We start from the raw sequence: 26148 nt of genomic DNA, 5'->3' as shown, positions 1-26148 counted from the left end.
TGAGTGGTATTCCCACTGTGTCCGTGCGCTGCATGGAGTGGAGAAAGACAAACTTTCACGCCCATGTAGTCTGCTACGAATAGACAGGATTTCATGAGGGAATGAAGCCACTACTCCGCAGAGGCCATACTAGAATAATAAAACCCATCACACCTCTCCACTCTCCAACCACACACCCGCTCCCTCCCTCTCTCTCTTCCTCCCTCACCACGTCTCGCTCTCTGCCTCTCCTTATCTATATTGACTCAGTCTCCCTCTCCCTCTCTCTCCTTCTATTTGTCTCTCTCCTTTACTCCCTGGATCACATCCCTTTTTCCCCATGCATCAAAATCAATAAACCCTCTCCACGACAAGAAGAATACATATAACAATCTTCTCTTCTCCCGCCAATGAATAAATCGCAGCTTAGCTGAAGGAGCAATGGGTTCCCTTTAGAAATGCCCCTCCACTGGCAGGAGGTGCAGGAGTAAATGCCCCTCCACTGGCAGGAGGTGCAGGAATGTAAAGGATTTAATGTTTTACAAGAATTTCAGGAATGTGCAACGTACTGTCCTCTGTGAGACTGCAAGCGCCATTACTGTGACAATTCTTAAAGATAAAAAAAAAAAAAAAGGAGAAATGGCTGGAACTAAATAGCAATTTGTGGTGTTAACAACAACAACAACAACAACAACAACAATAATAATAAACAAACCACAAGTGGCAAAATAAATATTAAATCTGAAAAAAAGAATTCTTAAAATAAGTAAGTGTGACAAAGTTTGGTAATGAGTTAATTATGGAAATTATTTAAATATAACACAATTACATAGTAAACTAATTTATTTATGAACCCAGTATGATTGTCGCCTTGTGTGTGTAGCGTGATTGCGAGATGATAGGCTGAAGGAGATGGATAAATAGACCAGCGAGCGAGACCACGTGCTAGCTTTACTGAGGGGTTCTACTAACTTTAAGCGCACCAAAGGCAGTCGATAAATCAATCACCGAAACCAAGGTCAACGCGCCAGCACTCGGCAGACAATGGAAATCAGTCAACGTGGAAATGTCAGTTATGTTCCACAGGCAGGATACAAGCACCCAGTTCTTTACATACATCTGGGCATAGTCTGAGGAATGACCCAGGCTGGCCACCGTACAGAGAAGTCAAACACGGAAATGAGGCACCGGGATGCTTTTATCCTGGGTTTGTCCTTGTCAAGAACTTTGGTTTTCCACGGACATACAAAACAAACGTTCAGGCATGTTGTGTCAGTCAAGCAAAACAATTCTCAGTATTCCTCAAAAATCTTTCACAGAAATCTTTACTTGATGGATATATATAAAAAAGTACAATAAATCATTAATAAGATGTCATGATAATTAACTGAAAAGTATGTAATTAGAACTTTTAAAAAATAAATCTGTACATTAAAGCATATAAAATTTTTGTAATCAGATAAAAAGAAATCCAGGTATGTGTCCAACCCCACAGACAAATCCTTCCCACTCACTAGCCTTCCTCATCTAAGTGCACACAGACGTAATCTTCCATCTAGTATCAGTAGTCCGGTTAAACTGCCCAAAGGCTGCTCTGAGTGCTCCTGTAGCTCTTAATGTGTCTCTGGAGGAGATGCACAATTCTGAAGTGAGGAAACATGATCCCAGCTTGAGAATTCATCAGGGCTCAGAACTGCACAGCACAAGACTGCAGAACCCAGGATCTGTGTTCCCAGCACAAGACTAGAGAACACAAGGTTCTGTGTCCACGACACAAGACTACGGGGTCCTGTGTCCATGGCAAGAGACTATGGGGTCCTGTGTCCACGGCACAAAATCACGTTTCTGTGTCCACAGCACAAGAGTTCAGAACAGAGAATCTAAAGGCTGCCCTCAATACTGTACATAGTTATGTTGTTGTTGTTTGTTTATTTGTTTGTGGTCATGATGTTTATGCTGTATGTAATAGCCCTCTCTTTCAGCAGCCATTATCTCCCTCTGTCTTGTTCATACACATCCATGCTCACAGAAGCAAAAGGGAAGATGATTACATTTCAGTCTATGCACACATTAAGAAACACTGATGATATCAGCTGGGGATGACACCGCTCTGGCGTAATTTTCCTCTGACAATAACAGTGTGTGCATGTGATGTAGGAGGACTCAGGTTCAGCAGAAAGCAGAACGCGTAAGCAGGTCTGACACGTGTTGCATGTCTTAAAGACGCAAAAATATTTAATGTCATTTTTTCACCGGAATTTCCTTTTAAGCGAGATTTGATTTACCTGCTCTCAGCCAAGAAGCTGTGACAATAATGTCTCTATTCTGGAATTTAAGAAAGTCCTGGTCTGTCAAATTTGAAACAACATTGTTTCAACATCCAATCAGGTTCAACTACATAATTTCTATTAGGTCATTATTATATATGGCACAGTAAAATGTACCTTAAATAGGTCCTCCATATTATCCAATCAGATGCCAGTACGTTTTGGCTCTCTGACAGTACGCCACAAAGCGGACTGTCACCAACTCAGAAGCGCACAGCACATGGCTGCCGCGCAAGTTCCGTCATCATGCCCAGTCAGACAGACGGCCCCGCTCTCGATGGGATTTAAACGGATATACGTCATGTCCGCGCACACGTCACTCCAGCAGCACAGCTGCGGGGAGCGATAGCTCCCTGGCCTTTTTCCGGTATTTACAGATATAGCCCACACAGTGCCATTCCACGGGGCAAGTGCGGCAGTACAGCCTGATAAAATACCACGAAAGAGAAATCAGAACGTCTCCATGGAAATCTGCACCGTTTCAATGTAAAACAAACGCACCGCTTCAATGCACAATAAAAATCCTAAACTCATTAGTTAAATAAATAAAAGGCTGATTTTTAAGCATATTGTACTGATGTATAAGAATATAATCAATACTGCACCTGTGAAATATTATGAATAATATGAACATGGGCTTTCTCATGAGACAAGTGACAGAAATGTAGCATTAGATTTGTTTTAATAATGACAAATTCAGCCTGGGATAACCTACACTGTGCAGAGGTTTTTTAAGTGAATCAGCCCAGTGAAGTGTGTGTGTGTGTGTGTGTGTGTGTGTGTGTAATGAAATAAAAATTAAAAAATAGCTTGAGTGGTTTTAAAAGCTCCTTCAGAATCCCCATAAATTGAGGTGAATATTACAGTACCAGCACAAAAAAAGAAAAAAAACAAGTTCTTCAAAACAACAAAATCTTTTTTTTAATTTCTTCTGCTCCGAGAAAATGAAACAGAGGTGCTATAAAGATTTGAGCTCTCACATACTAGACCAAGTCGATTAAAAATTGTTTAAAAGGGGCAGAGAGGTGTTACTGCTGTGTGGCGCTGAAGGGTTTGGCACCCACACCTCCCCAGTGAGACAGGCGCAGCCTCTACGCAGCCTCTACTGCAACGACACCACCTCTCACCTCATGCAGGTATTATCTCTTCCCTTTTGTTATGTTGTTCTTGTCTAATTTTTCCAATTTGCACACACTCAAGATTTTGTCTCACAGAAGCCACCAGAATGAGTTCATTTCAACCAGTTGGTCAGCAACCTACCACACTGCAGAAACGCTCGATACACACAGCAGTAGAGAACTGATGTCAACGCGCATGCACGAACGTATATAAGGCATCTTTAGGTGCAACCGTGGAGTGCTGCATGAAAACCAGGCAAGAACTGGAACTGAAATGTCACTGTACGATAATAGAGAGAACCGGCAGTAAGCATGATAATGACAGATTGGCACAGAGATACCGAGAGCACAGTCTGTAACCCCAGCTCAATGATACAAAGCTTTAATTATTTATAATCAAAGACACAGTGACCTAGACCAGTGGCACACCTCTGTCGAGGGCCGACTGTCTTTATCAAACAGTCCCAAATGGAAACTACAAACATGCAATCCAATTTATAAACAGAAAAGATTGCAATTATTACAGTGTGTAGGCTATGAGGCTATTCAAGCAATTATCTCCAAATCCCTAAATTTGTCATTTTAACAACAAAGCTAAAACAAGCCAGCCCTGGCTCACCTACACACAGATCAGGGTTAAAAACACGCACGTACACACACACACACACACACACACACACACACACACACACACACACACACACACACACACACACTCACACACACTCACACACACTCACACACACACTCACACACACACTCACACACACACTCACACACACACTCACACACACACTCACACACACACGTCGGTGTGGATTTTCCTCTATAAATGCTTTCAAATCCAGGACTGGGTTTAATAATCCTAATTTTTAAAAGCTTCTAACACATATTTACTTGACTACACTGGTATTTGATTAAGCATCAAACAAACATGCTGCATTACAAAAACCAATGCCTGCAAACCGGTACAGTGCACAGGTGTGGGAGCCTCATCTCTGATGGAGCCGGTTTCCAAAGCATTTGACCTCTCAAGGCTGTAGTGGATATTCCAGTCAATTCCGCAGCCTTATGCAAGCTCAGGCAATCTCTCTACTCATACACGCCAAGTTCTAGTCTTCTGTGGGCCAGACCTGATGTTTTATCTATAAGGCCATTCTCATCCTGCCGACGCGTCTCTCAACAACCCCCTTCAAGCTTTGCGGCAGGTTCCAAATTGCTAGGAGTCCAGGAGAGGTGGGTAGTGGGGTGGGAGGGGTTGCTTATTGTCTGGCAAACTCAGACTGTTCCAGGAGTCCCCATCCCCGCACAAACACTGTCAGACTCATCGACCAGCAACCGCCACTCACCCTGCTGCACCCCTCCCAGAGACGGTGTCTCCGTGCTTCAGCCTGACAACGCTGGGATGTGTTCACGCAGCCGGGTGGTTCGGCAGTGCCTGATGAATTGAAATCACCTTGAATTTACACAAGAATGAAAGAATTTACACAAGAATAAAAACAAACAAAAAAAACCTTATCCTAGGTGAAGGATGCTTAGGATGAGTGGAAAATACCATAAACAAAAAACTAAACACAATGTACTAGCATAAAAAATAAAAAAGTGTAACTTTGTAACTCTGTGCAGTTATATATATATTATATATATATATATATATATATATATATATATATATATATATATATATATATATATATATATATATATATATATATATATATATATAAAAAGCAATTGTCCACTGAAGGCTCAGCCAAGCGTAAAGCACATTGTTTTTCTTTTTCTCTCCTTCCATCTGTACAGAGGTAGTACTTTTTACTTGGTCTTTGCTTCCTATCTGCAATTTTGGTGTTTTTCTGTTTTTTTTTTTTTTTTGCTGTTTTTTTTTTTATTTAGCCATGCTGTTTGCATTTTAGTAAATGTCAGTAATTGGTCAAAGACGCCCCTCTGTTCCCCTACCAGCAGTGCTAACTGACAGAGACTTCTATTATGGCAGGACTAACAAAGACACTAAAGATATTTGGTCAGTCAAATATACGTACTTTTATTTACATTTAGCATAGAATTTGTCAGACGAATATTAGCTAGAGTGCATTAAACCATTATACTAATAAAATATTGCCAAGCAGTGATGCTTAAAAAGCTACAAAATTAGCTACTGCCATTAAGAACTATTTATTTTACTGCTAATAATAACTAATTTAAACCCTTGGGGAATTAGGATAAACCATTCATTCATTCTTGTCAAAGGAATGACGTTTCAGTAAATACTCAAGTAAACACCATGAGGAGAGAAAACACAATGAGTTTCAATGTTGTTATAATCCTTAACAAAGACGCAAACGCACTACTGGTCTAGAACATTAATTGGCAGTAAGCACAAAATGTCATTTCAAACCAGCACGGGCAATAATACAATATACCTGGACGTTCACTTTTCATGCATCACATGAGCCACAAATTTGTTTAGAGAGTTTTAATGCCGAATTCCTTTTTGTTTTTTGTCGCTGTTCACATGATTACTAGGATAGTGCAGTATAAAGACAGTCAGTAGCAAAGTGTCATTTCACTAAAGAAAGAAAAACACAAAAGAAAACAGGCAGCAGAAGAGATGCTGCTATTGTAGCAGGGTTGCCATAGCGCCACAGATCTTAGCTCACATGCCTCTGCTAAAACTCTGAGAGGCAGCCGTGAGGTGTGGGCTGCCAGTTAAATATTCACGCAGTCTTCTTGACACGGTTATCCCTTCAGACAGACACCGTGTCTTCTTTTAATGAAGAGCGTGCAAATAGATGTCCATCGATACATTTTCCACGTCGATTAATCACCGCACAAATAATAAACAATAGCCCAGTCAACTGGAAAACACGAAGAAGTCAAATGTTCATAATGACCTGACACAGTCTCCTCCACAGCTGAGAAACAGCTCACGGCCTCTCCGCTGGGAGCTCCAAGCATCAGAGCTAATAAAGAATTATTTACTTGCATCCTACTTCAGTGAGCAATATCACCCTGGCTGCAATACACCTCGTGGGGTTGCTATGACCCACAAACCACTCCAAAATTTTTATTTATTTGTTGTTGTGTGTGTGTTTTTTGTTTTGGTTTTTTTTTGGGGGGGGGGGCATAGCCATTTTTTTATTATTCAATATAAAATATATTATTTTTTCAACATGAAAAATGCAAAAAAAAAAATAAATAATCAAATCTAAGAGGAATAGCCTCCATGTTCTAAGCATTGAAATATCCAGTTTCGCTAACTAAGCCATTTCAGCCAATATCCAGTATTATACCCCAATATTATTAAATATTATTACATATTAAATATTTAGGTTTGCCATTATTTAACACATTTCTGACAGTTTATTCAATTTCTATATCATTTTTTGTCAAATTATTATTAAAATATAATCTATGCTGGTTAATGCAAACTTAACATGCATCAGAAAATGAATCACACCTTTAAACTTCTGCATAATTACAGCCAAACCACTTCATAATATTCAACAACAAAAAACCCCACTATTATTTACGCAACCACATGCAGAGTAATACATCCATCCTGTACTAAAATATTAACCACAGCCCAACAATAAAAGGTACAAGATTTAACATCACATGGAAAACTTTTCAGCAGTACATGTGATAAGGGAGAAGATGTTTGTCATCTCAAAAATGTGAGGAAACACCATCCGTGTTCGGGCCCCTCCAACTCCCGCATCTGACACACGCAGGCGTGTTACTAACTGCAGGATTCGTCCCATTTGTATACCTAATAGGATACATTACACATTGCCTTTGCAATTAATGAGGGAGATGATACTGCAAAACACATTTTAATTAGCGCGGCACGTCCTGTGTTAACGTAGGATATGGCTACAACGTTCTTCTAATAGAATGCCGTCCTCAGCTGGGTATTTCACTGCACCGTGTACAAGATCCAAATTTCTTTTTTTTTTTTTAAATAAATAAAATAATACAGGGAGCATTTCTAGGAATTCTGAGCAAAATTCTATAATGGAGTCATTATTAATGATGAAATAATTCAATTGATTGGAGTGTCTAATGGCTGGTTGATAAAGAAATAAGGCAAGTCAAGAGAAAATCCCCAGAATGAATGATTATTTGATTGTGATGGGTAAAGGGGTATTTTATCCCATTATTCTGACTCGTTAGCCGACATGCTGCGGCGTTTTTGACTGAGCGGAGCGCCGAGAAGGCTACGTCAGTTGCACCTTTCTTTCTGTGGTGAAGGAGGAATTCTTCCCCACCGCTGTCTTTAGTGTAGCACATCACACTTTTATCCAAGCACCGGGCTGGTGGGTAATTTAGTGAATTTTGAACGCAAAAACAGAGAAGCAGGTAAAAGGTCTAACTGGGTAACTGCTCGGTGACCTTCACTCTCTGCACCTCTTTGTACCCCGACTCCCACCCCACCCCCCCACACCCCGCTGAGGGCCATGGAGCCAGACTCTGAAAGCAGCGCGCAACGTCGGTTCCTTTTCTCGTACTGCTTCAACTCGCGGGTCAAATACTTCCAACGTGAACAAGGCTGCCGCAATTATCCCTTTGAGACGCGGCGCGGGGGAAGACGTCGGGACGTTTTCAGGCGCCGCTTACAATTACGTTCCGTAAACCATCAAAAAGAAACAAAAAGAGAGAGAGAGGGAGAGAGAGAGAGAGAGAGAGAGAGAGGGAAAAAAATACTAAAACTTTTCTTCGTTTGTATTCACACACACATATAAGAATGACAGGTCAGTCTTAGGGGCTGCACATCAGTGAGTCTTTGAAAACTTCGAGCAAAACGCAAGCGAAATACCTTAACAGGATCCAGTACACGGGCCTACAAAGCTGGGTTTTTTTTGTTTTGTTTTGCTTTAAATTAAATTGCATTTAATGACTACTGAAACCACCACAAAAATTTCTGAAATCCTTATATTGACAAAATGACAAATACCTATTTATCATTTCATATTTCTGGAAGCATTTCTGTTGTGAACTCCTATGAACTCAGGAAGGGAATTCTTTTCCATTGCGGTAGAGGCTGCACTGTTATACATACTGCATATTTTGCTGTGCAGTTGACATGAATATGCTAATTCGAATAATGAGGACGAGTGGGCGTGTTTTAAACTGACATCTCTCTGCGCATTCTGATGTGTGTCACCTCAGTTTCTCGGGTTCCAACGTCTCCCTACTGTCCAGTCCGTCCAGCGGTGACAGGTGTAAACGCTCGGCTGGACCCCCCCCCCATAAAGACGGGGGTTCTGACTACAGCCTGCACGCTGCCTCCACAGGGTCACCCAGTTTCGCTCTCCGCAGCCTGGGCGGGTCACAGGCGTCCCTCCTGAAGAAGACGTTTTTCTCCTCGCCTTCATGTTATTGACAAAGATCGCGAGCGGCTTCCGCGCAAGTGCGTTTTTTGTTGTTCGTCCGCTGAACGTGTGGCAGGACATGGATGGCAGAAAGGGCTTTGGGATTGGTGTAATGCTTTTAACAACAACCGCCGTTCGCTCGTACCGTAACGTGACCCGTGACAGCCTGGCATTAACCCCCCGTGTTGGATCGCCGTGAATGCCGCCAGCGAATGTTACGCAATTTGTTCTGCTGGTAGCGAGTCACAATGGAGGAGAGATCCAATCAGAGACGAGTTCATGGTTGCACCCAGGCCCTTTTTACAGAATTACTTCAGTTCCACTTTCCAATCGCTCTGGCAGGGCGCATTGTCACTGTGGGAAGACTGACTCCATCTGCCGCTCTAGCTGGCCCAGAGTCAGCCTGGCAGGTACAAGACGACTGCAACAGGGTTCCCGTGACAAGGGCAGCCAATTAGGTTGCGGCCTGAATAGGGCAAACAGACACTATCTACATATCGGCTCGTCACCGTCACGTCACTAATGTACTTATACATGCCGTAATCCTGACAAGATAAGGTCATTTTCAGATGCTGAAGGAGAGAAAAGCAGTACCAAGCATCACAGACCCTGCGTGTGAAGAGTCTGGCGGAATCTATTCAACTCTCTCACCACCGCTTTAACCTGACGTGACACAGTACGGAACACGCTAGTAATTTTCACTATACGCAAGAATCAGCGATGGATTTAAAAAAAAAAAAAAAGTTTCTGAAATCCAATCAGCTTTGTCTTTTCCTGACACACCAGCACAACCTGTGAACGCAGTTTACAAAACAGGATTTTCAGGAACAAAAGAGCCCTTCAGTTGCCATCTTGTGAAAAGCCCACGAGTTTACTGTAAGCCCATTATACATTTTATAACCTTTTCTTTCCCTTTTTTTGTCTGTTGGACATTTTACAGCTGTGGGGAAAAAAAACAAAACAAAAACAACCAACCAAACAAACAAACAAACAACAACAACAACAAAAAAACACGCTCCTATTCGTTAAGGTTTTATGTTCAGATCAGGACAATGAGAATTAAGACTTCTGAAGTTTTTCCTCGCAGATATAAAGTTTCTCACAAGAACTGTGATGATCTGACAGTGATCAGAGCGGTCAGAAAGGCAGAACTTAAGACAACGGGTAGCGGACTAGCAGAAACTGGCTTATTGATTCCAGGCGCAGATAACCTCACCCCCCCCCGCCCCTCCACCGCCGAACAGAAACAGTAAATCACACACCATCGTGTTACTGTGCCACCGAAAAGAAAGAATAGACAGACAGAGAAGCATCCTCTTTAATAAAACAAAGGCAATCTAGTAGATCAATATTTGGCACCACTATATGACTGATTTCACCGCTGGTCTTCGATTCAAATTAAATTTCAATTGAAAAATGACGGGATGTTGTGAAGGAGATGATTAAAACGGGGACAGAAGTTCCCATGCTTTATCTGCACCTCAGTCCTATTCATCGCTCTTTTGTGATCTGCTGTAAATATCAAGGCTGTAATGTGTCCTTCTGGACCCCTCTGGACCCTTCTGAAATTCGGGGGACTTAAATCTTCTGGAGTGCACCGGTCAGAGGCGTCTTAGCGAGGAGGTTTGCCTAGGACAGCGGTGATACGCAGCGGCTCGACCGGCTTCACGGAAGTGCGTTAAGCTGTGCAAGATGGACGAGGAGGCGGCCGCGCGAGCACGGCATCACACACACGCCGCGCTCGACACTTTTATGAAACGCCATAAAGCAGGCGGATGAAGCAGGGTTTCGGGGGACTCTCACTTCATTCACACACACACACACACACACACACACACACACACACACACACACACACACGGGATGCTCTTTAACACAGGCTGTCACGGAGGACACTAACGGTGACTGGTGCTCCAACTGCCAGAGAAACGAGAGGACAAACAAGCTCTTAAACTGAGTCAGGGGGCCCAGTGGTTCCTCAAGCACCGGGCTGGGAGCCATACGGACCAGATTTGGGGCAATACTTGCCAATAAACAAAATATTGTGCTCCTCGACTTCAGATGTAATCTAATCTTGCAAGGAGCCAAGTGAACACACATCGAACTGGCCAGAAGGGGGCTGGCACAGCTCCCCTGCACGACACCAAAAATCATCAGCGCCGTTCACGGAGGTCACGGAATTTTGGAAACAAATTCAAATTTCTTCCAGAGACAAACTGAGGAGGCGTGCGGGTTCCAAAAAGCTGAGAAAAGCTGGTCTAAAAGAAAGAAGTGAGAGTTAGGTTAAAACAAAACAAAACAAAAGAAGAAGAAAAGGAACGAAAAAAAAAAAGCCGTCGGTGGTGACATGTTGGCTCAACAGCACAGCGAGGGAAGCCATACTGGCTCTCAACGGCGACGAATAAGAAAGCAGGTTTCAACAGCTCTGAAAGGAAAACCATGCGGGCTTTAGATGGCAAAGTAGAATACAGGGAAACGGTCAGGGTCCTGGATGGCTAAGAAGAGCGGCATGGTGGTACTTGTGCATAATGACCATTCCTTCAGCTAAGGACTTTAAAAGAGAGTTTGAGAAAAAAAAAAGATCCAAAGAAAAGCTTAAGGGGTAAACACTCTGCCAAGGTGCGTCCCCAGGACGAGGTTAAAAAAACAACACACACACGCCGACTCAAGTAAATTGAACAGCTCCACTCAACAAGGAGGGATCAGGACTTGGCATCTGCTTGCACAGGTAGCAGGTCCCAAGGAAACCGATCTGCAATCAATTGTTCAGGCAGGAAAGGTTGATTGCGTTCTGCTCGGCAACGAGTGTTTAAAAACTGCACATATCCATGAGGGGATTTTGCGTTTAACGTTGATCGATCTGACAGAAAGGGAACAATTTGTTAAGCAGACCACCGATCTCCAGAGGAAGGCCATCAGGGCAAATCAAAACGGAGAGGAAACAGCAGCAGGCTGGGCCGGGCCGGCGCCGGTTCAGCTCACTGCTACGCTGTACCACGTCGCCATGTGAAAGCGGAAGAGTTCACACACGGCGAACACGTTGCATCAAAGCCGCAATCAGGATGCGTAATGGTGTTTTTAAATTTTAAGTACATTCCTAATGACTCGGAAAGATGGTAACTTTTAAGAAGCCTCATTTTTCAAATACAGCTATTCTACCACACTGAGAGCCAAATGATTAATGTTTTTGTTTCCACTGTTAACAGAAAATGCAAATACACACACACACACACACACACACACACACACACACACACACATAAATATATATAAGGGAGAGTTTTTCACTGCTAACCCATGAAAATGAGAATCCAATACCTCTGAATCCCCTAAACAAAAGAAACCCTGCACTCACACACGTGCCTCACGTCAACCCCCCCCGCATTCACACGCGTGCCTCGCGTCACCCCCCCCGCATTCACACGCGTGCCTCGCGTCACCCCCCCCATTCACACGCGTGCCTCGCGTCACCCCCCGCTTTCACACGCGTGCCTCGCGTCACCGCCCGCGTTCACACGCGTGCCTCGCGTCACCTCCCGCGTTCACACGCGTGCCTCGCGTCACCCCCCGCGTTCACACGCGTCACCCCCCCGCGTTCACACGCGTGCCTCGCGTCAACCGCCCGCTTTCACACGCGTGCCTCGCGTCACCCCCGCATTCACACGCGTGCCTCGCGTCACCGCCCGCGTTCACACGCGTGCCTCGCGTCACCGCCCGCGTTCACACGCGTGCCTCGCGTCACCCCCCGCGTTCACACGCGTGCCTCGCGTCACCCCCCGCGTTCACACGCGTGCCTCGCGTCACCCCCCGCGTTCACATGCGTGCCTCGCGTCACCGCCCGCTTTCACACGCGTGCCTCGCGTCACCCCCCGCATTCACACGCGTGCCTCACGTCACCCCCCGCATTCACACGCGTGCCTCACGTCACCCCCCGCATTCACACGCGTGCCTCGCGTCACCCCCCGCATTCACACGCGTGCCTCGCGTCACCCCCCCGCATTCAACTCCCGCCTCCTCCGTTACTGGATCCTTTTTAAAAACATAATGAAGTATTCCACTTTCCACAAAAGGAGGGAGAGCGAACCCAATCGCGTGCAGGTGTTCTCTGCTCTGCGTGGAGCAGCGTGTCCCGCGGGGGTGATTGTGCAGACCAGGCCTTCACAGGGCCCCACTCACGCCTCGAACGCGCAGGGATGGAGTTACTGGCCCAGGTCCACCGTGGCCTCTAATGACTGCGATGGGGCAGCCCCCGCAGTGCCCGCAGTCCCCCCCCCAGCTGATGCTGTCAGAGACCGTTTTTAACCACCTAGCTGAGCTCCGAGCGGAGGTTCCTGGCCTCGCCCATGGGCGCCGCGCGCGTCCCCTCGTATAATGCTCCCTTAACGAGTCTCAAAATGCTTTATGTTTTGATTCATTGCTGTCCAGCTGGAACGTAATACAGAAATGGAGGAATGCATTAGTATTTACCAACCGGCATCGCTCGGCCAACGGCTGGGGAAGAAGAGAAGGGGAAAAAGGCCAAGCTAATGACCACTTTAGTCCTGAAGCTAACGTCGTTAGAGGCTAGCGCTGGGGGAAGGGCGTAAACCGATACCGAGTAACAGACGACTGCTCTCGGAGTTGTGGAAATTTAGCGCAAATGGAATTACATACAGATTTAAAAACAATTGATCAAAGACACTCATGTCACCTGTGTCTTGCCGGCCGAACAACGCGTGCTGTACCAGTGATGGGATGTGCGCAAAGCAGATAATGACAAACTACTTACAGCAAAAGGCCTCCAAAAAAGACAAACAAACTTAAAATTCAGAATTGGGGAAAGAATTTATCTGGATATCATGTGTTCAGTGTTCTTCATCCATGTCGATTGGAGCATCTCCCTCAGTAATGTAACTGTTACTTGGCTTCACTTCCTTACTTATTTCCTATGTTGTTTGGTACTAATTTGGGAGAGAGAGCAAGAACAAAAAAAATCATAAATGTGTTATTATAATATTTAAAAACTAATGAACTAAGTCCTCACAGGTACAACTGTGAAGCTTTTCCAACATTAGATTTAAGATTAGAAGGCGTTTCCCTCTACAAATGTAGCCATACTGTTTACAGGTTTTTGACATTTCCGATGCCAAGTGCATTTTATTCCCAAATAATCCTGAACAAGTATCAGCAACCGTGTGTTTAGTGACAATCCCTTCGGAAGACGCACATTTCCATGCAGCCCAGGCTGGAAATGTAAAGTGCTCACCAATTATTCCAAAATATCAAAATCATTAAATTCATTAGGCTGAAGTGGTGGGCTCGCATCCTTCGGCAACCGTCGCTGTGAAGGGCCCCAACGAGTCCCAGTGCACCGTCCAGTGCGACAACTGCACGCTGCACCCACCACTTTCTGAATGCTAACGGAACAGTCTAAAAGTAAACCAGTGTGGTTTCAACTCCCACTACCGTATATCTGCTCGCCCACAGCCTTTTTGAAGGAAAATAAATGAAAATGTTTACTGTTCATTTGCCTGCGAGAGCTTTTCTTTTATTTGTCATTTGATCATCGGCTCAGGAACTTAAACTACTGTTTGGCAAGCCAAGAGAACTTGGCAACGGTTATATGGCAACATTTGAGTGAACAGAAAGAGGAGGGGAAAGAAGAAATCTCAAACAGCCGACAGTAAACAAACTCAACAGTCTGCTGTGGAGAACCTACTGTCTGGCCAGTCTCCAGTCTGCAGTGGACAGTCTACAGTGGAGAGTCTGCAGTATGTGAGGCTCTATATTAGGACAGCAGAACTGAGCTTGGTTAGGAAGCCACTTCGTTTGCACTGCTCCCATTTCCCTCGTTTTGTAGGTCACTATTAGCCAGGCAAGTTCAGCAGTAATTACTCATTTCTGAATTAGAACTATAGCTTCACATCTAGAGGGTCGGCAAGAAATCTCACGTACACAACAATGCGCCTCTGTTCCATCCACTTCTCTGGCTTTTATCCTCATCAATAAAAAAGGAGAGGTCTGTCTCCGAGTCTTTATATTGACATGTTCCTCCAAGGTCAACATTAATAACCACTCAGCATAAACACTGGAGTGACATGTAGGATGAGCGGAGGAGGCAGCACAATGCCCGTGTAGCTCTGTGACAGCTTCTACCATCCTCCGTGCCCGGCTGGGCAGCCCGGAGAGTCCAGGCAGGCTATTAGTGAACACACGTAGACCAGAGAGGAGCCTTGCTGGTAGCTGCTGTAGGGAATCATGCACGAGCCAAACGGAATTAGTGTGCCGGCACAAAAACACCCGACGACTAAAGACTTTTCTTCTGTCCACTGTAGTAACGATTACTGGAATAACCTCCGTCCCTCTGTCTTGGATTGTGAATCCGTCACGGTACGCGGATTGCACCGGTCGTTTTCCTACCCACCAGTCTCAATTTAGCGCTACTATCGCGGCGTCGGCAACGATGTAAGACAACCCGGATAACCGGAGCGGGATGCGCGCCACTGGCTGTGCTTGCGCGAAACTGACATTTCAAAAGGACTAAGCTACGACAGGGCTGACATTTTGACAGTCTGTTTCTACCCAGCTGTGTGGGGAAGAAGGTTCTCCTTTTAACCCAGACTCAGCCGGTGCCGCCTTGCTGGAGGTCCACTGAGCCGCGACCCGGCTGGGGAGGCTCTCCTGTAATTACGTGCTGCTGGGGGCGGTGACGAGAGACAGAGAGAGCAGCAGGGGAACGGATTAAGGACGAAGGGGCACTGCTCGAGCAGGCCAGAGCCATCACTGGCCCCTCCGTCCCGCGGTTTTGCGGAATCAAAAGCTTCGCTGTGATTATGCTAGACACAGCCACTGGGACGCCCTGCGCCACTCCCGAGGCACCCGGTCGGACACCTGTGCATCGAGAAAAAAAGCTTGTTCGGGATACTATTACATTTAGATTTAGTATTTTAATGCAGGCTCGACTCCAGTAAGACTAGAAGGTAATTAGCAAACATGTTTAAATATTCAGGGTAGATTGCTTTCAAGGTCAATGGGGAAAATTTGGAGGGAAAAAAAATGCAGATATGCAATTAACTCCAAGCGAGTTGTAAGAGTATCGCACCCAGCTGTGAGACCAGGCCCCTCCTCATTGGCTCTCCATGCAACTCACTCACTGTTTACCGAGTCCATTTTCTACAGCAAAGACCCCCACCCACACCACCACACCCCCCGCCTCAGGTGAAAAACTGCCAGCCTTCCAGCCAGCTCGCACACAGCTGCAAGACACAATCTGAGGACTCCAGTTGTTTGGAATGGGCATACGAGACCCTGACGCTGCAGGAGAGGGAATGTGGAGTGGAACGCTGCACCGGCTACCTTCAGCTTCTTCCAACATGCACACACGCACGTGCACATGCGCGCGCGCGGCCGTAAGCCTTAGGAGCATGTCCTATGTGAGCGTCAGATCCCGAGTTGGCCAGTGCTGATTTTTCAGGCTCAGAGTAAAAAGAGTAAAAGGGAACGTTTAAAATATTCTAGAAATCTGTTTATTTTTATAAGAATATACTTTTTTTTTTAAACTTAAATTCTGAAATCTAAGTGTTTTCCACCAAGGTCAAAAATTAGTTCTGTACAAAATCCAGTTTCATCTTACCACAAACAATATATCTGTAAGAAAAATCTAATAATTTAAAAATTTGGACACACAGTGTTTCCAGATTGTTTCCAGTTGTGCTTAAATAATGCACTGTCACGGTTACTAATATGCTACAGATATGACCTGGCATTCTTTAATTCATAACTGAAAATCCAATAAGTTGTGCGTGTTGCCTATATTTTGTACACAATCGAAGCAAATCCTATATGAAGGAATAACAACTAAACTTACCAAAGAAGGCTTTATAAATTCTATTTAAAAAATGCAATATTTTTGGTCCATATTCTCACATTGGTTAGTTGCTTCCCACTGAAGTCCAGAAGCCACAGACAGGAATTTTTGGATTTTTCATTCGCAGCCTTCGCTGAGTGCAGCCACAGCCTGCTATTTAAAGGTGCACCATGTTAGAAAGGGATCTTTCATAGATTCCACTGGAAAACGCTTGCTTTTCTAAACGCCAGGAAAGAGAAAAAACCTAGCACTAAAAACTGCAGCACAATCTAGGAAAAATCAGAGAGAATTCAGAGGTGCAGAGAGCCAAGGGTCAACTGGTTATGGGCACTGAAGCGCTGCGGCATGTGCAGCACAAGGACTTGGCTGTGAACTTTTCTGATGTGAGCCACACCGGAAATGTTTTGATCACTATGGTGATCACTATGGAGACCAAAAAGACCGACATGCTAGTGATGGCTACTGCACACAGAGTTGGACACACACACACACAGAGACACTTATTTAGACAAAGTAAAATCTATGTAGGCCATTATGCAAATCTTTCGGATAGAGTGCTCAGTAGAGACATGCCATTCCACTACAAAGTTAGTAGAACCTTTTAAACGGATTCAGGCTTCACATTGAACCCAATTACAGGACCAGAGCACAAGGATTAAACATGCACTTATCAAATATTCTATATAAAACACATACAGATTTTCTATAAAATATATATTTTTTCTTCAGCAATTGGTATTATACATAAATACCCCTATATTGTTTTGGACTCCAGATGTTAAAATAAACACTACTGAAATCAACAGTGCATCTTGATTATTTTTTACTAAATACTAAGGCAGCTATCATTTTCATATCACTTAATTTACAAGAATAATGCAAAGCATTTTCTGAAGTTCTTAGTGTGCATTGTTCAATACCAATTTCACTGCAATCCGGTTCAGCGATCTATCCAAAAATGTCCAACACTTTCTGGTCTAATTTTAAAACAATCACAATCTCATTCACGCCTCTCACTGCAGGACGGAAGGAAGGAAGGAAGATGACTCCATAATTGGTGTTTTGTTTGTTTGTTTGTTTGTTTGTTTGTTTTTTGCCCCGCCCCCCATTCTGTGTATTTAAAGGTGCTGGGAAGTGGGCTGGCATGACTCACAGCTGGGCTCGAGAGACAAGCCCGGGCTGAACATGAGGCAGATGGTGACAGACAGCTGGTTTTCGCCTCGCTGAGGGAGGCAGTGTGAGAAGCAGGGGTGAGGGAGCAGAGAGGCTCTGGGGGAGAAGCGAGCAGGACCCGCAGAGCCGACCGAGACTACACACGGAACGCTCGTGTCAAACGGAGAAGGCTCACGGCGCATTATCACCCAAGGCAAGGCCAATTTTCACCCCCACACGCTACTGCATCTCAGCAGAATAGGCAGCAAACCGCTCACGGAAGATGCTCGGTGCGGCTCTGAACACGTCGACGGGACTTTTACTCGCCGAGAGATTCCGTGTGTTTTTAACGAACTTAAATATTTCAAACGCACCCCAGTTGCTAAATGCCCACGTAGCCCAGGCGCTGTTGCAACAAGGCGAAGCTCCGATACGCCAACCCAGACTCAGCCCTCCAAAAGCAGGTGGCTCACTCTCCCTCCCCATCACTGGATGCTGGTTTTGCTGACACAATGCAAATCAAAAAGCTAGCCAGTGCCCACTTGGGTATTCATGTGTCCAAGATCCGATTTTCAGACACTGTGACAAACATCCGAACCCAAATGTGGGCTCTACTATACGGAGCAGCTTCCGCAACATGGGCAGCACTAACACAGTGGTTTGAATGCACAACCAAGTTTTTCATTATAGCTCTGACAGTGGGAATCTGATGCATCCATATATTTACTTCCCAAACATGAGCCGGGGGGGGGGGGGGTCAAACAACAACACAACAACAACAACAACAACAACAAACATGAGCCATCACTCAATCCCATCTGCCAGCCAGATCTCCAACATCATTACATTCAGTGTGTCAGCCTCTCCAGTTGGCCTGAACAAAACGCATGATGCTATTCAGGAGGGCGCTGTCACGGCCCGTCCCAAGGACGCCAGCACCCACAGCGGAAAAAAGCCTCTAAATACGAAAGAGAATAGAAAAAGCAAACACTTAAAAATACCAGGCAGAGGTATGTGCTCTTAAACAACGCTGCACTCATCTGACTTTTCATCCATGCCTGCTTTTGTGCATGGTTGTTCCTGCTGGTCTATTCATTCCGGTTGCCAGTGCCCACTTCCAATGCCATTCCTTCACATCCCAGCCTGCACTCCCTTTGAGGCTGTTAATTGTAAGTGAGCATGGGGGGGGGGGGGGTAAATTAATCAATTCAGGCTTCAATCAATTTGTCATCTGTTCTCAGCTACAAGGATTCATTCAAAGATTGGAACACAAAACACCAAACCAAAATTTTCCCTTTCCCCCCCCCCACCAGACTGGAAAGAAAAGGAGCACGAGAGCCAGGCGATCTGGTTGTATCGCTGCGGAGATTTGAGGACGGGGTCCTTGATTTTGGTTTGTAGGCACGTCTGTCACACACATTTTCTGGCCCTTTCAAACTCACACATCCATTGAGGTGATCAAAAGATTCTTTCTTGCACTTGAACGCTGCTCTACAGACACAGAACCACTAATTGGACAATTAAGACTTTTTCAACTTATAATTAACTCACTGTTTGAGTGTAGCACAATGTCATCAGCGAGAGGATACAACATCTTCCCTTTGTGCCAATAACAGCTTTTCGACATTTGTCTAACTGCTGAACGCTGAAGGCACACAGAGCTCTTCATAGGATCTACATCTCACTGCAGAGTTCAGCTGTTGCTATGATCCAGTGCGCATAACCATTTAAAACACAGTTTAGTTCCCTTTAACAATCCCACCCACCCACCCACCCACACACAGACACACACACAGACACACACACAGACACACACACAGACACGCCACTTCATTGGGCAGATATTAAAGCACAATGACCTCCACCCCAGGAGACGTGTGTCAGCACCCTGGCTCTTGGCCCTCGCTGAATTACAGTTCATATCCATAGTCTGGGTGGAGAGAGCCAACATTTCACAACCCTTCACCCTCCTCCACCCCGCGCTGGCTTGCATCAAGGTTAGCAACCTGTGCGGCAACATTTTGGCCAATTTAACACGTGTGAACTTGTCAGTACAAAGCTGGTTTCCAGGAGAAAATTAAAAAGCTACCTAGAGTTGTCCTTCCCTCATTGCTTTTTGGCCACTGATGTGAGGAGGGACAAGCTGCTTGTAGCCTCATTATCAGTAAAAAAAGATGTACCAGCTACACTGTAGAATTACATGGCCATCTGACTCATTTCTCTAAGCGGTACCAGCTTCAGTTTAAGTTGCTAAGCCAACAGGAGAAGAATTGCACCACCTATAAATCTATAAACAGATTTTGATCAGGAGTCTGTGCACAGCATTTTAAATTTGGGGAGTTCCAACACGTAAATTTGTTTCAGTGAATCTAAAAACCTCTAAGTCAGATCACACACAGCAGGCCATTTTCGATCTCCACCTTCCAAGTTTTACCTGTATACTATAACATTATAATCTATTACACATTACACTAACACCAGTAGACTTGAATGGGGCATACCAATCACTTTAAATCCCTAACCGAGGCATACCGGGTCTTGTGCAATATGCAAAACCCGCACAGTGGTCTGGTCCGAGCACTGCAAACCTTCGCTGGGTGCTGTCTGTAGAGTTTAGTGTTCTGACTACAGCTGTGTAGCTGTTTCAGCACCACGTCGCTGTCCATCAGCTCTGCGTTACTGTGCGGTTAGATCAGGTTCACCCCCCCCCTTCCTTCTTTGTGTTTGATGAATTTTTAAGGGTGAGATACCAATAAGGCAAGATGGTGAGGTGCTTTTTTAATGTTACAACTGAATAGATAGATAGATAGATAGATAGATAGATAGATAGATAGATAGATAGATAGATAGATAGATAGATAGATAGATAGATAGATAGATAGATAGATAGATAGCACTGTTAAACATTTTTTTAATTAACCCAATTGTATAAAAAATTTTCAGTACTACATTTTTATGTGCAAATAATTACAATATGCAACAAAAGCATTCGAATAAATGCAATTCTTAAATAGTACTCAGAAAGGATTGCTGCTACGACAGAAAGGGTAAAAGAGCAAAAGAGTGACGAGTTGCTCCGCTGCTAAACGGAGACGGATGTGGTTGACTGAGGTGGCCTTCTGATAAGGGCTGGGACTCATCCCCTACACGTCAAACCCCATCCTGGGGACCACAGACTACTGCCACTTTGTCCAGGCAGATGGACCCTGGCACACAGAAGCACTGTGTGATATCTTCAGTTGCCAACGTGCTCTAATGTCAGAGAAGACCACTTTAATGTCAGGTTAAAAAAGAAAAAAGTCGCACGTATCAAAGCATGTATCTACAGTGTGTGGAAGGAGAGATTTTAAATGTCAGGGATTAAAGAAGTGAAGAACCTCACAGTGCACGCTTCTCTCCTGCTCTTTCCATCCCTCACGTAGGTCATTAACGAAATGTAATTAAAACGTTACAGTCTTGACTAAGCAGATGCACCAGTGAAGACTGAGTGGTCTCCCACGGGCCCTCAGAAGGATCTCCAGCTGCAGTTAAACATCTTCAGAGGAGCCGCAGAAGGTTGGTGGACCCGTGTGGTCGATAAGAGCTCTAATCCCCACCGTCACCTGCTAAAGGCCAACATGACTGGGGCTTCACAGCAGGGAATTAAACCATTAGATCTCACTTTGATATGGACCTATACGGTGGATGGGGCGGTCACTAAACGGTCTCCACGGTCGCGTGTGTGTCGTGAGCGCCGCAGCTGGACAGAGGCAATGGTGTCTGATACCAAAGCTAGACAATACTGATGGCTATTCATCATGGCACTTGTAGAAAACGGTACAATTTTTCATTACAATTTGGTAAGCATGAGAAAACATTACTTTATTAAAAACCTTTTTTCTATATGCTGTGAATATATGCAGAATATCAACATGGTTTCAGTTTAAAGAGCTCAAGGTTTATGTGCAGATTAGCACATTCACAGTGATCTAGCAAGTGCCTGCATGCAGGGACTTATGTATAGTTTCCTCAATCTATGCAAAAACAGAGACAAGGCCTCTGTACAACGAAAGCTGGCTTGAACAAGGAAGACAACGATGTATATATGCAAACTAGATAACAGCAGCCAATGGCAAATGACTTATCTAACCAAAGGTGCCAGCAAATTTACCCAAAGACAAACCAGACCATGCACATGTACTTAGCAGTGCAAGTATACGAGCTACCTAAGAGAAACGTGCTGTTTAGCAAAAAAGTCCTGTCACTCTTCTCTTGGGTGCGAGTGTGTCTACTAATTAGACGGGAAACTGAGTTCCGTAAAGGGTCACTGATTAGTGTGCTAGTGCTCAGAATTGAATAATGAATTAGATCAAGGAGAGAATGTTTGTTTGTTTAATGTGGATGAAAGTTTGCATTTTTACTTTGAAGTGTGGCAGAGTTAAAGCGTTCTGAAATGCTAATAGAATTTTAAGCAAATTGAAAACATAAATAAAACAAAAAATTATAGACTTCAACAACTGAATGTTGCTGTTCACCAGGGACCAACCGCTCAAGGACGAGAGAAAAACCATAAATAAGCCAATATAATGTGAAACACTCCATGTAAACCACAGTATGAACATTATTTTAAATAATAACAAAAAAAAGAACCATAAAAATGCTCTGTTTTCCCTAACAATACATTTTTATATATTAAATTTATGTTTATTGCCCTCTGCAATGGTGCTCTGAATTGCTCGTAACACTGGAAAACATACAGGACAAGTGTATCACTCAGCCCCGGTGTTTACTACATCATATGTGCAACGATGGTGAAATAGCTGTATTACGCGCGTCAGTGATCAGAAATGATCTCCTGGTAGCTTTTACGTAACACTGATAGCGTAGACGGCCTGCACGGCACCTGTGCGCTGTTAACAGGACCAACAGCTCATTGAAAACACTCTCAACGTGGGGTCTCTGTAAAGGCCTGTACACTCGGGCCAAAATGACCAAGTCTAAACCATATAGTTATAAAGGGGGAAGTTTGGTTGGTTTTTTGTTTTTTTTGACAATAAGGATTGCACGAGACAAAATATTATAAAGAGTGTGACATATCTTATTAAAATCCTGGGTTTTCTTTCTAAATGAGGAAAGGTGTAATAAAGAAAACAAATGATGCATATTGATAATCAATCCCAATGAGAGAGGCACTGTTGCAATCCATCAGGGACCAGCGCTGGGAAATGCTGCTAAACTCACCAGCTGCTCTCTGCTACCTCCAATCATGCGATTTATGTACACAAAGAGCCATCGCTGAAGTTCCTTTCATTTTCCCAAAATAAAAAAGTCATTTAATGTTGATAAATATATTCAATAAAAAACAAATTACCTGCAGGAGGCATTCTCTGGTGTCTCTCTGCCCTCATTTGTCCTTAATTACAATATCTCTATCCCCCTCTCTGTGTGCCTCTCTACCTTCAGAAGCCTCTCTCTCTCCCTCCCTCTCTCTCTTCTCTCTCTCTCACCTTATTGATCTCCTAATTGTGTTGTTTGGCACCTGTTTCTGGGCCTGCTGCCAGGTATTGTAGCGTAAAGATCACCATCACCATTATCGGCAATAAAACCTGCTGAAAGGACGCGGACACCTAAACACAGGATCAGGGCTCATGATCAGTCATTACTGAAAAACAACTCAGTGCGATGCACTCCAATTTCAATAAAGCTGGTCTTGAATCAGCTAGATTAAAAAAAAAAAAAAAAAAAACAACACCTCCAAGAGTGCTATTGGGTTCCTCAGGAAGCCATACGAGGTGATATTCAATACGGCTCCTCCAGAAACACCCAGCACATGACAGTCACAAAGACGCATCATCAGAGTAATGATGACAAAATGAAAAATAAAAATTCACAAAGGCCTGAAAATCTGCGCCTGATTCGGATATTCGAACCAGTTTTAGTTCAGGTGACAAAGTCCCCCACTACATTAAAATGCTGCACTGTGGTGGTTTGCTACAGATAAAGAAGCACCCTATCTGGTCCTGTCCTCTGGATGGACAGACAAAGAAAAGTTCAGCTGGGCGAGTACAGTGCACCGACAAACACATGGTGACAGTGGGATGGCAGTTCACAGCCAAACCTAATTTTTAAAATAATGCTTACAGAACTATGAGCTAAGAAGGCTCGAGAGGTCCGCTCAGAGGGGGGGGGGGGGGAGTTGCTACACTTTGAACTAAATAAAGACAACAGATCCAGTGGCGGCATAAATTGCGTAATTGCGTAAATTCGGAGCGCTACACCGGGTTCATCACACGCACTTTCAGGTAGGCCTTCCGCACCTCCAGAATACTCAGGTATTCCGTGCAGCCCGCTCAGAGGTCACATAAACACCACGTTACTTTGGGTTCCAGGTGCCGACAGTTCAATACGAGCCGCGCATACGAGCACACACGCGATCTTAACCGAGAACGTACTGTCTAACGCTGCACCAAGAAACTTCTGCACAGGACTGAGACCTGGAGATGCTTCAGACACACACACACAGACACGCACGTGAGAGCGAACCCTGCGCTGGCATCAACAGGTCCACGCACCTGACCGAGTAAAATACGTCCACTGTTACCACGCGTTATATCTGGATACCCCAAAAAGTGCGTCACATCAAGGCTAACCCTAAACGGAATGGGAAGGTGGCGCACCTGCAGTTGCATCCCTCGCCAGCTCTCCTTCGTGTTCACAAATGCTCAAAATGACGCGAAACGCGCGGACAAAATGCAACTTTTACCTTTCCGAGGGTCGGTCCCACGCAGAATGAAAGTGCCTCGTGGGGCGCGTTCTGGGTCTGTGGACGCGCAATCGGAACGCCGGTGCTCGATGCACGCGCGGCAGAAACGAAGCAGCCGCGCGAGATGAACGTCTCGAGAGGTACCGTCTCGCTCTGCCCCTCTCCCTCGTGAGACCGGGGGGGAACGGGCTTAATCGCCGATGCTAAAATGTGACCGAGAGTGGAGCGTGACGGAGAGAGCAGTCAGCCAACGGCTGTTCGTGCCTACGGCTGCTGCTGCTGCTCGAGCCCAACTTTGGCCGGTGTGGCTGCAGGACGCTTGCTCACGCAGGGGCACGCAACACTGCCTCCGTGGGGGGGAGGAAAAGCACGCAAAGCGTGCGCTGACCACCGGGTTGTGTACGGAGGAGAGAATGAACGCAGGACGACACGCAGCCCGCAGTCTGGAGGGAAACTGCGACTCTCTCGTGCGCATCTTTGTTTTAACCCCTGAACATCAGACACTTCGGTCTCGTGACAGCTTAACCCTGGGCACAAGATGCTCCCCCCCCCCCCCCGAAACTCGCATGCATCTTTTTAAAAAGTATGGGGTGTTTTATGATGCAACTTGTGACGGGTGGAGATCGACTGACTCGTGACAGTGAAACATAACACATGGTGTGGGTGCACGTGTGTCCAATTAAAATGGTTTTTTTTTTGGGTTTTTTTCCACAATAAATCAAGTGAGATGCATTCTGCTACAGTAGCTGCTTGCAAAACCGGACACATTTCAGTGGCCTGTATTTCAGAGAGCTTTCGATGCAGGCCTGCTTATTATTTATGACTTAACGACGTGACCCCTTCAGAAACATTTGGCTGTTTCTTTTTCTTTTTTACCCTGATTTGGGCATAGGCTACAACGATAAACAGAAGGCACCCACTAAAAATAAAGAATACCCTTCCCATCTCTGACTGAGATAATAGAATCTCAATATTATAATTATTTTTCATTTATCTCCTTATTTATCAGAAAGACACCAGTGGTGCACTAGGGTGACATTACACAGCCTGTGAATGAGGGGTGCGTCTGAAGCCCAGGTAGACCACACAAAGACAGCATTGGCTGTAATATTGGTTTAACTGTCCCACAGTGACACATTCTCATTATACAGACTGGGTGCATTTAAAAGCTTCGCAACACCCAGTCATGCTGTGCTTATTAAAAATCAAATTGTTTATTATGCCAGGATGAGTTTTATTTCTCTTTGTACGTAGCATTTTGGGAATACACAGCGACTATCCTCATAAACTTGCAGTAACAAGAAAACAGAGGCTGGAGTAATAACGTTGAAGATTGCCTGTAAGCCTCTGAAACCGCCCAACAGGGAACAACTAGCAGACACGTCTCAAACTGAGAAAATAAAGTACGCTTTAGCGTTATTGAAATTCCCAATTCTTTCAGCGTTCAAATGAGATGGTTATTCGTGTCAGGGAAATCAACTTAATTTCTGTTTGAACAACCAGAAACGTGAGAATTATTCTCTCTCTCTCTCTCTCTCTCGCTCTATCTCTCGCTCTCTCAGAAGGCATCTTTCCTTTCTGTTTGTAGAGGAGACAGCATTGTCCAGTG

The 26148-nt window shown here is 44.7% G+C and overlaps 1 long non-coding RNA gene across 1 annotated transcript in view; it reads right to left on the bottom strand.

Annotated features, from left to right (window-relative positions):
- The window catches only part of LOC145660253 (uncharacterized), a 276813-nt gene extending 252114 nt beyond the window's left edge, over positions 1–24699 (bottom strand). Inside the window, exon 1 of the long non-coding RNA XR_014126495.1 lies at positions 24540–24699. This is a non-coding gene — a long non-coding RNA (uncharacterized LOC145660253). The remainder of the gene's footprint in view (positions 1–24539) is intronic.
- Positions 24700–26148: the final 1449 nt, after the last annotated feature.

This window comes from Electrophorus electricus, chromosome 12 (genome assembly GCF_041902795.1).
Source record: "Electrophorus electricus isolate QZ-2024a chromosome 12, ASM4190279v1, whole genome shotgun sequence".
In the NCBI taxonomy this organism is placed as follows: domain Eukaryota; kingdom Metazoa; phylum Chordata; class Actinopteri; order Gymnotiformes; family Gymnotidae; genus Electrophorus; species Electrophorus electricus.
The sequence above is the reverse complement of the archived record's forward strand: the minus strand, read 5'-3'. Positions and strand labels throughout refer to the sequence as shown.